This window comes from Trichechus manatus, unplaced genomic scaffold (genome assembly GCF_000243295.1).
Source record: "Trichechus manatus latirostris isolate Lorelei unplaced genomic scaffold, TriManLat1.0 scaffold00118, whole genome shotgun sequence".
Lineage (NCBI taxonomy): Eukaryota > Metazoa > Chordata > Mammalia > Sirenia > Trichechidae > Trichechus > Trichechus manatus.
In genome coordinates this window covers 3,785,749-3,801,281 of record NW_004444054.1, presented here as the reverse complement: position 1 = coordinate 3,801,281, position 15,533 = coordinate 3,785,749, and the positions used below count along the sequence as shown (strand labels likewise).

General features: G+C 39.3%; 1 protein-coding gene across 3 annotated transcripts in view; it reads right to left on the bottom strand.

Moving 5' to 3' along the window:
- Nucleotides 1-15,533, bottom strand: part of UBAC2 (UBA domain containing 2) — a 239,994-nt gene that overhangs the window by 160,725 nt on the left and 63,736 nt on the right. The window lies entirely within an intron of this gene.

Here is a 15,533-nt window from a genome sequence, read left to right as displayed (position 1 = left end):
ACTCTCATAAAAGGCCGCAGATCCCTTTGGGGAAGGCTGGGAGAAAGATTAACAGTAAAAATTTTTGGCAGTGTATTGGAGTCCTTCCTCAAGGGGGCCTGGCCTCCCCTTCATTCAAGGGGTTGTGGGTCTTTAAACTCGCTCAAATATGGGAATTGATTGAGGGACCGTGACTCTCTATTCTGGTGATCCGAGTTAGACTGCTGTTCACCTGACCTAGAATTCATCCGTTTGTATAGATCAAGTAAATATTTAGTAGATTTCCTATCTATTTCACTCCTAGGGACACCATGACGAAGTAGCCAACGCCAAAGTCCGTATGAGTCAGACTATTCTGATTACTGCTTTGACTCCTCTGTCCATTACTGTAACCATGCCTACCTTGTCTTTGTCGATTGAGTACAGCCACTTGGCCCCTACTACCACGGGGTCCAATCAGCCCCATTGTAGTTAGGTGTCTTAATTCAGTTACGGCAGTTCCCACTGTCAAATCTGACTTACATAAAATAGCAATCACAGCAGTCTTCAAGGATACTGGAGCTCCCTTCACAAATTTGTTCCGCACAGCTGTGGTAAAAGGTGTGTCCTCTGGACACTCCATGTGTGGGTCTGTGGGTCTAACTTGATAAATCCACTCTAGTATGCCAGTTTCCCTAAGCCTTTGGATACCTTCTTCTATAGTATGCCAAGACAGGTCTGGTACTTCAACTCGATTTAGTGTCGGCCACCTTGTAATCCATGCTTCAGCAACCCAACCAAATAAACTATTAGATCCCTTCCTAACCTCTCTAGCTGAAACATTGAATGAACAATCTGTGCTTAGTGGACCCATATCAATAAACTCAGACTGATCCATCTTTATGTTCCCTGCACCATTACTCCACACCCTTAACAGCCATTCCCACACATATTCCCCAGGTTTCTGTTTGTATGTATTAGAAAAGTCAAGTAGTTCTTTTGGAGTGTAGCATACCTCCTCCTGGGTCACACTTTGTACTTCACCTTTTGGGACTCGCTGGGACTTAAGCCTAGTTATAGGTCTAGAAGCCAGAATCGGTAGTGTGGAATTGTTTTGAGAACATTCAGCATTATCTTGTAAAGCATCTGCCGCAGGTGATGCAACAGGCAATGACTCAGGCAAGGGCTCTTTAGAGGCAACTGGGCTAGGGCTAATCTCCTCAGATGGGAGTGGAGGGGCTAATGGTTTTTCTGGGCAGGGTGGTTTAGCAGACAAACATGAAGTAATCTCTTCAGATGGGAGTGGTTCTGCTGGCAGGAGTGATTCAACGGAACTTACAGGCTCAGCGTCCCCAGCTTCCTGATTATCTGCCCATATGTCCCCATCCCAAGTCTCAGGATCCCATCTCTTCCCAATCAATGCCATTATCTTAACTTCAGACACCTCTCAAGGTTTGCAATTGAGCTGGCGATGTAATTCAGCCACTCTTACAATAAGACTCTGAGTTTGGTTTTCAGCAATTTCAGCTCTGTTACTACAAGAAATAAGGCTTTCTTTCAAAGCACAAGTGGAAACCTTGAGGTCATGTATGTGACACTTGAGCCTTGACTCTGAAGCCCTGAGCGCATCTCTTTCCTTCACCAGTTTGTCTAGCGAAAGTAGGACAAACCAACCAGCCTCCTTATACTTCTGATTCTGACAAAGCTGTAGAAAGCTATCACACATGTGATCACCCTGAGCCTTGCCTTTCACCAATACCTGATCTACTGGTGGCGATATTTTGCGTATTTGTATTGCCACCTCGCTCCATGGACTAGCAATGACCTCTTTACTGCTGGAAGCAGAGTCATCAACATCTTTAAGACTAACCAGACTTGAGAACCAATTTAGAAAACTCACCCTTACAATTTTCTCTAGAACCACTCTCGGTACCAAAATGTCATAGGCTGGGTTCTCTAGAGAAGCAAAACCCGTAAAATGTATAAATATACATACAGAGATTTATATCAAGCAAAAAGCTCCCGCGATTATAGAGGCTAGAACGTCCCAAGTCAGTGGATCAGGGTAAAGGCCTCTCCCAAGTCACGCAGCCACAGAAGCTGGCAAGCCCAAGATTGGCAGGTTGGAGAGCAGGGTTCCCGCTCACAGACTGCACAGATCGACGAATCCCAAGTTTGGCAGATAAGTTGACAGCTCAAGTCCCAAGAACTGGAGAAGAGGCGACAGGAGGCAGCCGCAGGATCCAGAGACAGCAAAAAGCCAGAACGTCTGCTTGTATTCAGATGCGGGCCACACCCCCAAGGAGAATCCCTTTCATCTGACTGGCTACTCACAGTATATTTAATCTTGGGAGTGATTACATTAAAACACTGAGAATCATGGCCCAGCCAAGTTGACACACAATCTTAACCATCACATTACTATATCCCTTAATGACAAAAATCTCTGTCATTCTCTTTTGGTTAGCCCAATAATTTTCAGATAATGATGAGCCAAGTAGAGTGTCACCTCACTTTGCATAGTTACAAATACGGTGTTATGCTGTATTTAACCCACTCATAATCAGAACCTAAAAATTATTTTTAGGTTTTCACCATAAAAGTTTCACCATTATTATACCAATGGCGTTGGAATACTTTTATCTTCTAATCTTTTCTTCAAGAAAAGAAATACGTATCTATCTAATAAATACACAGTACCAGTTTTTAAGTCTAACTACAGGTGATGCAAACAGTTAACGTGCTCAGCTGCTAACCGAAGGTTGGAGGTTTGAATCCACCCAGACACTCCTCGGAAGAAAGGTTTGGTGATCTAATTCTGAAAAATCAGCCACTGAAAACTCTATGGAGCACAGTTCTACTCTGACACACATAGGGTCACCATGAGTCCGAGTCGACTGACAGCAACTCGTTTACAGCATACATGTTCTAAAAATAGTCAGAGTATCCAAACTGTTAAAGCTATTTATATGCACTATAATAACTCTCTCTTAATTATTTTATTACAAAAACATTTCACAATTTGAGGCCCATTTAATAAAATTGCTTTCAGAGCAGGTTTACAGCTTTGCTCAAGTACTGCCCAACACAGCCATCTAGTGGTCCCCAGTGTGACTGCAGGTAAAGCCAACTAAACTACTGATAGAGCTCATTTCGGAAAGGGAAAAAGAGCTTTTAACACTGAAGGTTAAATAATCCATACTAAAGTTCTGTAGAAATGCTTAATAATATATGGAAAATATAATTTGGGGATACCATTTTATTTTACTAATGTTCCAAAGATGTCACCCTACAACTCATTATCTAGCTCTATAACCTTATTTTAACACTGTCAGGATTTTCTCATCCTGTTTCTCTTTAACTATTTATAAAATACTTTCTAGAAGTTGTTGTTGTTGTTAGGTGTCGCTGAGTTCTGACTCATAGCAACTCTATGTACAACAGAACAAAACACCACCCAGTCCTGTGCCATGCTCACAATTGTTATGTTTGAGCCCACTGTTGCAGCCACTGTGTCAATCCATCTCATAAAGGATCTTCCTCTTTTTTGCTGACCCTCTACTTTACCAAGCATGATGTCTTTCTCCAGGGACTGGTCCCTCCTGATAACATGTTAAAATACGTGAGATAAAGTCTTGCCATCCTTGCTTTTAAGGAGCATTCTGGCTGTACGTCTTCCAAGACAGATTTGCTTGTTCTTCTGGCAGTCCATGATATATTCAACATTCTTCACCAACACCATAATTCAAAGGCATCAATTCTTCTTTGGTCTTCCTTATTCACTGTCCAGTTTTCGCATGCAGATGAGGCAACTGAAAATACCATGGCTTGGGCCAGGCCCGCCTTAGCCCACAAAATGACATCTTTGCTTTTTAACACCTGAAAGAGGTCTTTTGCAGCAGATTTGCCCAATGCATTGTGTCCTTTGATCTCCTGACTGATGCTCCCATGGGTGTTGACTGTGGATCCAAGTAAAATGAGATCCTTGACAACTTCAAGATTATCTCCATTTATCATGATGCTGTTTATTGGTCGAGTTGTGAGGATTTCTGTTTTCTTCATATTAAGGTGCAATACATCCTGAAGGCTGTAGTCTTTGATCTTCATCAGTAAGTGCTTCAAATCATCTTCACTTTCAGCAAGTGAGGTTGTGTCACCTGCAAATCAGTTTGTTAATAAGTCTTTCTCCATTTCTGATGCCGAGTTCTTCTTCATACAGTCCAGGTTTTCGGATTATGTGCTCAGCATACAGACTGAATAAGTGTGGTGAAAAAATACAATCCTGATGTACACCTTTCCTGACTTTAAACCACACAGTATCCCCTTGTTCTTTTTGAACGACTGCCTCTTGGTGTCTGTACAGCTTCCTCATGAGCACAATTAAGTGTTCTGGAATTCCCATTCTTTAAAATGTTATCCATAATTTGTTATGATCCACACAGTTAAATGCCTTTGCATAATCAATAAAACACTGGTAAATATCCTTCTGGTATTCTCTGCTTTCAGCCAAGATCCATCTGACATCAGCAACAATACCCTTCATTCCATGTCTTCTTCTCAACCCACTTTAAATTGCTGGCAGTTCCCTGTTGATACACTGCTGGAACTGTTTTTGAATTATCTTTAACAGAATTTTACATGCATGTGATATTAATGGAATTGATCCATAATTTCTGCATTCTGTTGGATCACCTTTCTTGGGAATGGGCACAAATATGAATCTCTTCCAGTCGGATGGCCAGATAGCTGTCTTCCAAAATTCTTGCCATAGAAGAGTGAGCACTTCCAGCATTGCATCCGTTCGTTGAAACATCTCAGTTGGTATTCCGTCAATTCCTGGAGCCTTGTTTTTCTCCAATGCCTTCAGTGCAGCTTGGGCAGCTTGGACTTCTTCCTTCAGTACCATCGGTTCTTGATCATATGCTAGCTCCTGAAATGGTTTAACGTTGACCAATTTTTTTTGGTACAGTGACTTTGTGTATTCCTTCTATATGCTTTTGATGTTTTCTGGGTCATTCAATTATTTTGCCCATAGAATCCTTTTGTATTCCAACTAGAGGCTTGAATTCTTCCTTAGTTCTTTCAGCTTGAGAATGCCGAATGTGTTCTTCCCTTTTGGTTTTCTAACTCCAGTTCTTTGCACATTTCATTACAATACTTTACTTTGTCTTCTCGAGCCGCCCTTTGAAATTTCTGTCCAGTTCTTTTACTTCTTCATTTCTTCTATTTGCTTTAACTACTCTACGTTCAAGAGCAAGCTTCAGAGTCTCTTCTGAAATCTATTTTGTTTTTTTCTTTCTTTCCTGTCTTTTTATTGGCCTCTTCCTTTTTTCATGTATGATGTCCCTGATGTCATCCCACAGCTCGTCTAGTCTTCAGTCACTAGTGTTCAATGTATCAAATCTATTCTAGAGATGGCCTCTAAATTCAAGTGGGATATACTCAAGGTCGCATTTTGGCTCTTGTGGACTTGTACTAATTTTCTTTAGCTTTAACTTGAACTTGCACATAGGCAACTGATGGTCTGTTCCGCAGACGGCCTCTGACCTTGTTCTGCCTGATGATACTGAGATTCTCCATCGTCTCTTCCCACAGATGTAGTCGATCTGATTCCTGTGTATTCCATCTGGTGAGGCCCACGTGTCTAGCTGCCATTTATGTTGTTGAAAAAAGGTATTTACAATGGAGAAGTCACTGGTCTTGCAAAATTCAATCATGTGATCCCTGTGCCATTTCTATCACCAAGGCCGTATTTTCCAACTACAGATTGTTCTTTGTTTCCAACTTTTGCATTCTGATTACCAGTAATTATCAATGCATCTTGATTGCATGTCTGGTCAATTTCAGACTGCATAAGTTGGTAAAAATCTTCAATTTCTTCATCTTTGGCATTAGTGGTTGGTGTGTAAATTTGAATAATAGTCGTATTAACTGGTCTTTCTTGTAGGCGTATGGATATTATCCTATCACTGACAGTGTTGTACTTCAGGATAGACCCTGAAATGTTCTTTTTGATGATGAATGCAATGCCATTCCTCTTCAATTTTTCATTCCTGGCATAGTAGACCATATGACTGTCCCATTCAAAATGGCCAATACAGCCCCCTTCAGCTCAGTAAAGCCTAGGATATTGATGTTTATGCATTTCATTTTTGACAACTTCCAGTTTTCTTAGAGTCATACTTCTCACATTCCATGTTCCGATTATTAATGGATGTTTACAGCTGTTTTTTTCTCATTTTGAGTTATGCCACATTAGCAAATGAAGGTCCTGAAAGCTTTACTCCATCCATATCAGTAAGGCCAACTCTACCTTGAGGAAGCAGCTCTTCCCCAGCTGTATTCTGAGTGCCTTCCAACCTGAGGGGCTCATCTTCTAGTACCATATCAGACAATGTTCTGCTGTTATTCATAACGTTTTCACTGGCCATTTTTTTTCAGAAGTAGATAGCCACGTCCTTCTTAATCTGTCAGCTCCACTGAAACCTGTCCACCATGGGTGACCCTACTGGTATTTGAAGTATCAGTGGCATAACTTCCAGCATCACAGCAACAAGTAGGCCGCCACAGGATAACAAACTGACAGAGAAGTAGACTGTCAGCACCACCAAATAAAAGCTTGCTTTACAACACTGCCATCTTGTGGTCCTTTCCCTAGATCAGCCCTGAAGTCCTTGAACCTGCCACAGAACAGAATGCTATAAAAGGTAAATGTTATTCTTTCATTTTCATATTATTTTAATTATACAAATGATTTTCAGAGTACAAGAAAGCAGCACCAGCAACAGAAGTCTCCAAAGTGATCTCTGATTCTGGAAAAGAGCTTGTTTTTGTGTGCCCTATTTTACGCCCTCCTGGATTAAATAAAGGGGTTGAGGACTGGCGGTACATACTACCTCAGATTAAGTCACTGGGAAAGGTCCTGAGAGGACTGTCTACCCCAGACACTGTTCTAAAGCTTTAAAATTCTTCCTTAACATCGAATATGATAAATAGGCAGAACTAAAACTATGCCATATTTGTTTCAAGACCACCTCTATGCTTAACTCTTCACAGAACATCAGGCACAAACAACATTAAAAATGGAATCTTCTCAAGGCTCTAGCCCAGGAATACATGGTCCTACAGAAGAAAACAGTTTTCTGAAACAGATAGGCTGCTTCCATCAAGGCCAGAAACAGTCTACAAGCCAAAATGTTTTAGAAGAATGACATGGCTATTACATAATAATACATAATACAGAAATAGTTATAAATTAACATTAAAACGTTTTTATTACCTTCACCAATTCCATTAAAAGCTTTTAAAATGTATTTCAATTTCAACAAGACTTCATATCAGGGAAAGGACAAGCGATCCAAGATTGAAGACTGAAGAAGAATGGATGCCTCTGAATTATGGCATTGGCAAAGAATACTGACTATACCATGGACTGCCAGAAGAATGAACAAATCTGTCTTGGAAGAAGCAAAGGCAGAATGCTCCTTAGAAGCAAGGATGGTGAGACTTTGTCTGACATACTTTGGACATGTTCTCAGGAAGGACCAGTCCCTGGAGAAGGATATCCTGCTTGGCCGAGTGGAGGGTTGGCAAGGAAGAGAAAGACGCTCAATGAGATGGACTGACACAGTGGCTGCAACAATGGGCTCAAACACAGCAATGATTGTGAGGGTGGCACTCGACCTGGCAATGTTTTGTTCTGTTGTACACAGGGTCACTATGGATCGGAACCAACTTGATGGGACCTAACAACAAACAACAATAGACGGCAGTAAGAGCACCGTGTTTACTGAAAAGCAACCCTGAAGTATCAATCAGTATCGTAAAATTTGACAACATACATGAGAAATTTAAAACTATTTCCTGCTCAGTTAACTGTGTAAGTACTCCTACATGAAATAAAATGCAATTAACTCCTCTGACAGAAAAATTTTTATCTTGCCCAAGTACTTTCACCCTAAGGCCTCTAACACAGCTAATCCCAGTTGTCCAAAATATTCCTTTCTCCTTTCAATTGCCACATTCCTGTTCTTCCTTCAAAAATGATCTGAATATTATCTTATCTGTCTAATCATCCTGGAATCTCATTTATTTTTAATAATCTCTGATATTTCCTTTATTTAATTCTATAAAACTTTTTTTTATTTACATGCACTTTTTTTTTAAAGGAAGAGCTTGAACAACTGTGACAATGGATTCTAATATTATCCAAATTCATGAACAATGATGGTAGTTAATAGTTATTAAGTACTCACTATTGTCAAGAATAATAAGGATTTTACTTTACCTCATCACTATGTCCCAAAGGTACCAGAGCCTTTCAGGACTCCAAGTTTTTGCAATTGCTGGTCAGAACACTATTCTTTCTTTGTTAAGTAACTACTGGTTATTTCTAAGATTCTTCAAAAGTCAATTCCTTTGGAACTTTGAGAATCTGAAGAAACACACAGAACCCTCTCCTCCAAAAAAAATGTATCTACATTCATACCCACAAAATTCTTCAAGCCATTTCAGAAGCCTATTCATAGGCTCCTCAGAAATTGGTGGATCCAAGAATAAGAATTCCTGGAGTTTAAAAAACTTTAAAGACAGGAACTATGTCATATGCTTGGCACAAAGTAAATACTGAGCAAACTTGTTAGCTTGAGCTTAATCTGATGTCCCTAGGACACTTCATTATAGCATTCTATATTTCAGTATTTAGTACAGTATTCAGGATTTAGCACATGGCAGTTACTTAGCTGTTCGAAAATTTTAAGTCTTTTCATCACAACTGTTATAGCACTATTGTGGGCACTCAATGAAGATTTACTGAGTGTTATGGACTGTATTGTATCCCCAAAAATGTGTGTCAACTTGGCTAGGCCATGATGCCCAGTACTGTGTGGCTGTCCACCATTTTGTGATCTGATGTGATTACCCTATGTGTTGGAAATCCTAACTCTGTTAATGAGGCAAGATTAGAGGCAGTTATGTTAATGAGGCAGGACTCAATCTACAGGATTAGGGTGTATCTTGAGTCAGTCTCTTCTGAGATATAAAAGAGAGAATTGAGCAGAGAGGAGAAGGATCTCCTACTACCAAGCAAGAAGAGCCGGGAGCAGAGTGAATCCTTTGGACCCGGGGTCCCTGTGCTGAGAAGCTCCTAGACCCAGGGGAAGGTTGATGACAAGGACCTTCCTCTAGAGCCAACAGAGAGAGAAAGGCTTCACCTGGAGCCGGTGCCCTGAATTTGGAATTCTAGCCTCCTAAACCGGGAGAGAATAAATTTCTGTTTGTTAAAGCCATCCACTTGTGATATTTCTATTACAGCAGCACTAGATTACTAAGACAATGAGTGCTTAACTTCCATGGCTAAACACAAACCTCAGTATATACTGGCACTCATGAAAATGTAAGGCTGCAAATTCATTAATCATGATCTTGTTTGTAGTTCATATAAAGGTAAATATTTAAATAAGACTGCTTATAAATGCGAATGACTCTGGGATACACTGATCTAATTCCCACATTCCTTTTGCTTATATTCTCTGTAACAGGAAATTAGCATCTCATTATACGCTGTCCTATTTTTAAACTAATTGTACCACATAATTTAGAAACTCTACCTACGTATAGATTAGATGGTTAGGTACCTGTTTTAACTAGGCCTGTTTATGTTTACATATCTTACTATTTCTCTTAGGTTCTATAAAGCTGAACATTAGATATATGAAGGAATAATAATTCTTGTTAAATGGATTAAATACTTGTTACATGACTAACAGCACACAGAAAATATTAATTACCTCTGTAAATAAACCATATTAATGATCTATCAAATACAAATGCCACCAGATCTTGGCCTGAAACCAATTTGACAATGCCCTATTGAAATTCTGTAAACACAGACTCACTGAGAGGTCACTCAAGTGTACCTGCCCCGACAAGCACTATACCTCTCAATAATACACAAAACCTAGTCACTCTATGTTCACTTAGAATGTTATATCAAAAGAAATCACATCCTTTTCTTTAGTGGAGTTCAGACTTCCTTTTAAAATTCCCTTTCTGCTTGACTTCTAACACCCTGCCTCGTTCTTTCTTAATTTCTGTCTTGTTTTGTCTTTACAGGAAAGATAGTAGAATTTTTAATAATCATAAACTATACTGACAAATATATATTTACTTGCATATCTGTCATCCTTTCTATACTGTAATCTCTAAGGCAGAAACTTCCTCATCTCTTTACCTTGGTGGATACTCAATAATGTGTACTGAACTAACGGACAGGTATAGTGCCACTACACCTTCTCTTCTCTGGCTAAAAAGCTCTGAGTTTTTCAAAGTTATTACAGCTTCTGGGGCCATGTCTAAAACTTAGAAAATATTTACTAGGGATTTAATTTACTTATTTCATTTTTTGTCTCATTCTTTTACTTGATATGTCTTTGTGATCATATCTACCTAGAAACATTAGGCATTTGTTTTTCAGGATATGGTATAGCTTGCTTTCTTATAGAAAAACATGAACATCAGTCAAATCAATAAATCTATTTATTGAGAGCCTACTATGGTGAAGCACTACGCGAGATGCACTGAAATATTTGAAGGTGTATGTGCCAGGTCCTTATTAACACAGACACAAAACGAGAAAAGTAATACAAGAGATAAATGAGAATATAACCAAGGGATTAGTAACAATACAACTATAAAACATGTCATAGGTACCTCTTACTCCCAGTTGTAAAAACCTATGATTACTGATCCTGAATAAAGCGTTACATAAATGTTAGAAGAATAAACTCCTATACCAGAGGCAGGATGAAGCCACCCAAGAGTTTGGGTTCCTCCATCCAAAGAAATACACTAGCAGGCCACCCTGTGGGTCCCTGAGGGTGGTACTACCTATCCACTTCCTTCTCTTTTTTGTTAAAACTCCAGACAGTGTGGCTTGCTGATGGCAAGAGGCTGTATGGGCCAAAAGTCATAAACTTCTCATAAAGAACATCCATACAAAAAGTATTAGCAATAAAAAGACAATACTGTTGCAAAAATTCAATTAATTTTTTGCTGGAACTAGACTTAATTTATAAGCGTAAGAGGGAGAACTCTGGTAAACACTTCTTCTGAGCAAACCAGTTTTATTCCATGCACACCCCTCAAAATACACCACACACTTTTTTTTTTTTTTTTGCTTTAAAGAATAGAACTTTATACAGTTTAGGAGGTCAGAAGTCCAAATTCAGGGCACTGGCTCAAGGGGAAGGCTCTCTCTGTCTGTCCCCGGGGAAGTCCTTGTCTCTTTCAGCATCTGTAGCCTTGGTGTTCCTCAGTTCTTGGGCAATCTTCAAGTGGCATCTATCCTCCCCTGTTTGTGCTTGCTTGTCTCTGTGTCTGCACTGCTCTTATGTAACTGGGAAGTGACTAGGTTTAGGACACACCCTACACTGATACAAGTTCATTAACACAACAAAGAAAACCCTGTTTCTCAATGAAATTATATCCACAGGTCTAGGGAGTTAGGATTCTAACATATATTCTAACATATAACATATACTGTAGGGGACACAATTCAGTCCATAACCAGCCCTTTCCTGGTGAAACTCCACTACTACTGCATTTTCTTATAAGTACATGCAAACTATACTGTTTCCTTCTTTCTTTCTTTTTAAAAAATATTTTATTGAGTTTTTGCTGAAAGCCTACACAGCAAATTAGGTTCCCATTTAACAATTTATATACATATTGTTCAGTGACATTGGTTACATCTCACACACTTTTCATGTCTTCCTCAGCAGGCTGATTATAATGTCTTCAAGACATTCTCCACTATGAGGAGCTACAGCTCTTCTGGGAGAGTTGTGGGGGGATCAAGTGGATGAGAGAGCTTGTCTGGCTTAGGAAACGGGCTATCCTCAGACCTGGCCCATTCTTGCAGCTGCGCTCCCAGCTTGCCGTACATAAAAGTAATGGTTAAAGGAGAAAGAGTTAAAAGTAGGTAACAAATTAGCTAATAATCAGCTAGAATGAGAAAATTTCTAAAGAGTAAATAAAATCAAATATGTTAAGGAGAATAAGCCAACTTAAAAATTAAAGATAAGATAAAAATACACACACTAAAGAACAACATCCCCCAAAAAAAGTATGATGAAAGGAGGGCAAAGGCCAGGAAGTAGCATGACCCCATCAAGGCCCCAAACACCAGCAGGTACGTTTCAAGGCTTTCATTTTATTAAATGAATACTGGAAATATTAAGGTTTCCATGCAGAAAATATGAAGGCAGAGACCCCCAGGTCTCTGCTGGCTCACATTCACACATCCTACCATTTCAGGAGGCAGCATATGATCAAGAAGTGATGGTATTGAAGGAAGAAGTCCAAGCTGCACTGAAGGCATTGGCGAAAAACAAGGCTCCAGGAACTGACGGAATACCAATAGAGATGTTTCAACACACGGATGCAATGCTGGAAGTGCTCACTTGTCTATGCCAAGAAATTTGGAAGACAGCTACCTGGCCAACCAACTGGAAGAGATTCATATTTATGCTTATTCCAAAGAAAAGTGATCCAACCGAATGCAGAAATTATCAATTTCAGTAATATCACATGCAAGTAAAATTTTGTTAAAGATAAATCAAAACCGGTTGCAGCAGTACATTGATAGGAAACTGCCAGAAATTCAAGCTGGACTGAGAAGAGAACGTGAAACCAGAGATATCATTGCTGATGTCAGATGGATCCTGGCTGAAAGCAGAGAATACCAGAAAGATGTTTACCTGTGTTTTACCGACTATGCAAAGGCATTTGACTGTGTGGATCATAACAAATTATGGATAACATTGCAAAGAATGAGAATTCCAGAACACTTAATTGTGCTCATAAGGAACCCGTACACAGACCAAGAGGCAGTCATTCGAATAGAACAAGGGGATACTGTGTGCTTTAAAGTTAGGAAAGGTGTGTATCAGGGTTGTATCCTTTCACCATACTTATTCAATCTGTATGGTGAGCAAATAATCCAAAAAGCTGGACTATATGAAGAGAATGAGGCACATCAGAACTGGAGGAAGACTTACTAACAACCTGCAATATGCAGATGACACAACCTTGCTTGCTGAAAGTGAAGAGGACTTGAAGCACTTACTGATGAAGATCAAAGACCACAGCCTTTAGTATGGATTATACCTCAACATAAAGAAAACAAAAATCCTCACAACTGGACCAATAAGCAACATCATGATAAATGGAGAAAAGACTGAAGTTGTCAAGGACTTCATTTTACTTGGATCCACAATTAACACCCGAAAGCAGCAGTCAAGAAATCAAATGATGTACTGTATTGGGCAAATCTGCTGCAAAAGATATCTTTAAAGTGTTTAAAAGCAACGATGTCACTTTGAGGACTAAGGTGGGCCTGATCCAAGCCATGGTGTTTTCAATCACCTCATATGCATGTGAAAGCTGGACAATGAATAAGGAAGACTGAAGAATTGATGCCTTTGGAATATGGTGTTGGTGAAGAATAGTGAATATACCATGGACTGCCAGAAGAACAAACAAATCTGTCTTGGAAGAAGTACAGCCAGAATGCTCATTAGAAGCGAGGATGGTGAGACTTCATCTCTAGTACTTTGGACATATTATCAGGAGGGACCAGTCCCTGAAGAAGGACATCATGCTTGGTAAAGTAGAGGGTCACTGAAAAAGAGGAAGACCCTCAACAAGATGGACTGACACAGTGGCTGCAACAATGGGCTCAAACATAGCAATGATTGTGAGGATGGTGCAGGACCGGGCAGTGTTTCGTTCTGCTGTACACGGGGTCATCACAAGTCGGAACCGACTCAATGGCACCTAACAAAAATAACCCTATCACTTGGCTTACCTCTTGAGTCTTAATAGTATCTTTTGATAAAGACAAGTGCTGAATTTTAATTTTGTGAAATTTATCAATCTTCTCCTTTATAGTTAGTGCTTTTTATGTCCTATTAAGAAACCCTTCTCTGCACCATGGTCATGAAGCATTTTCCTATATTATCTCCTAAAAACTTTGCTTTGTGTATCATATTTACAGCTACAATCCATCTGGAACTGATTTTTGTATAAGGTGTTAGGTAGAGTTCAAGTTTCCTTTTTTTCCACTATGAATCTCTGACGTAGTACCATTCACTAAAAAGCCTTCTCTTTCTTCATTGCTCTGCAGTGGTACCTTTATAATAAATCAAGTATTCACACAGGCATAGCTCTATTATTTACTTATTCTATTCCATCAGTTATTTATCTAGGAGCCTCTAGGTGGCACAAGTGGTTAAGTGCTCGACTACTGGCCGTAAGGTTGGTGGTTCAAACCCACCCAGAGGCACTCTGGAAGACAGGCCTGGTGATCTGCTTCTGAAAGGTCTTGAAAACCCTATGGAGCAGTTCTACTCTGCACACATGGGGTCACCATGAGTCAGAATCCACTCAACGGCTACTAATAACAGAAGCAATATGTTAATTTCTGAATCTTTATAAATACATCTTGATAGCTGGTAGAGCCAATCCTTCCTGCCTGCTCTTCCTCCAGTTGTTGTTAGTTGCCATTGAGTAACCATCCACATCCCCCAGGGCCTCCCCAGGGTGCCTGACTACTCTTGGTCCTTTACAGTGTCATATAAATTTTAGAATTAGCTTGTTAAGTCCCATCAAAAACAAGCAAGCAAACAAACTTACAACTTGTTGAGATTTCTGTTGCATTGAATCTATATACCAATTTGAGAAAAAGGAGCATCTTCACAATACTGTCTTCCAATCCATGAACACGGCATACTCTATTATTTAGTTAGGTCTATTTAATTTCTCTTAATATGGTTTTATAATTTTATGCACAGAAGTCTTACATATCTTCTACTGAATTTATTACTAGGTACAGCAGTCCTCCCTTACCCATGGGGGATATGTTCCAAGACCACCAGTGAATACCTGGAACTGTGGATAGTACTGAAACCTATATATACTATGGTTTTTCCTATGCACACGTACCTATGATAAAGTTTAATTTATAAACTAGGCACAGGAAGAGATTAACAACAATAACTAATAATAAAATAGAACAATTACTAAGTAAAATAAGGGTTACCTGAACATAAGCAGTGCAATACCGTAACAGCTGATCTGATAACGGAGACTGCTAAGTGACTAATGGACATGTAGTATATATACAACATGGATATGCTGGATTAAGGGATAAGTCACCTCATGGGTGGGACAGTTCAAGATTCAGCATGCTACTCAGAATGGCACACAATTTAAAACTCATAAACTGTTTATTTCTGGAATTTTCCATTTAATATTTTCAAGACCGTGGTTGACCACAGGTAACCGAAACCATGGAACCTGGAACTGTGGATAAGGGGGGACTACTATATTTAATGTTTTTCATGCTATTGTAAATAGTATCTTTTTAAAGATTTCCACTTACTATTTGTTGCTGATATATAGAAACGCAATTAACTTTATATATTTATTGTATATCCAGGAACCTTGCTAAACATAATTTATCTGTAAATTCTAAATTTTCAATATATACATCATATAATCTTCAAATAAAGACC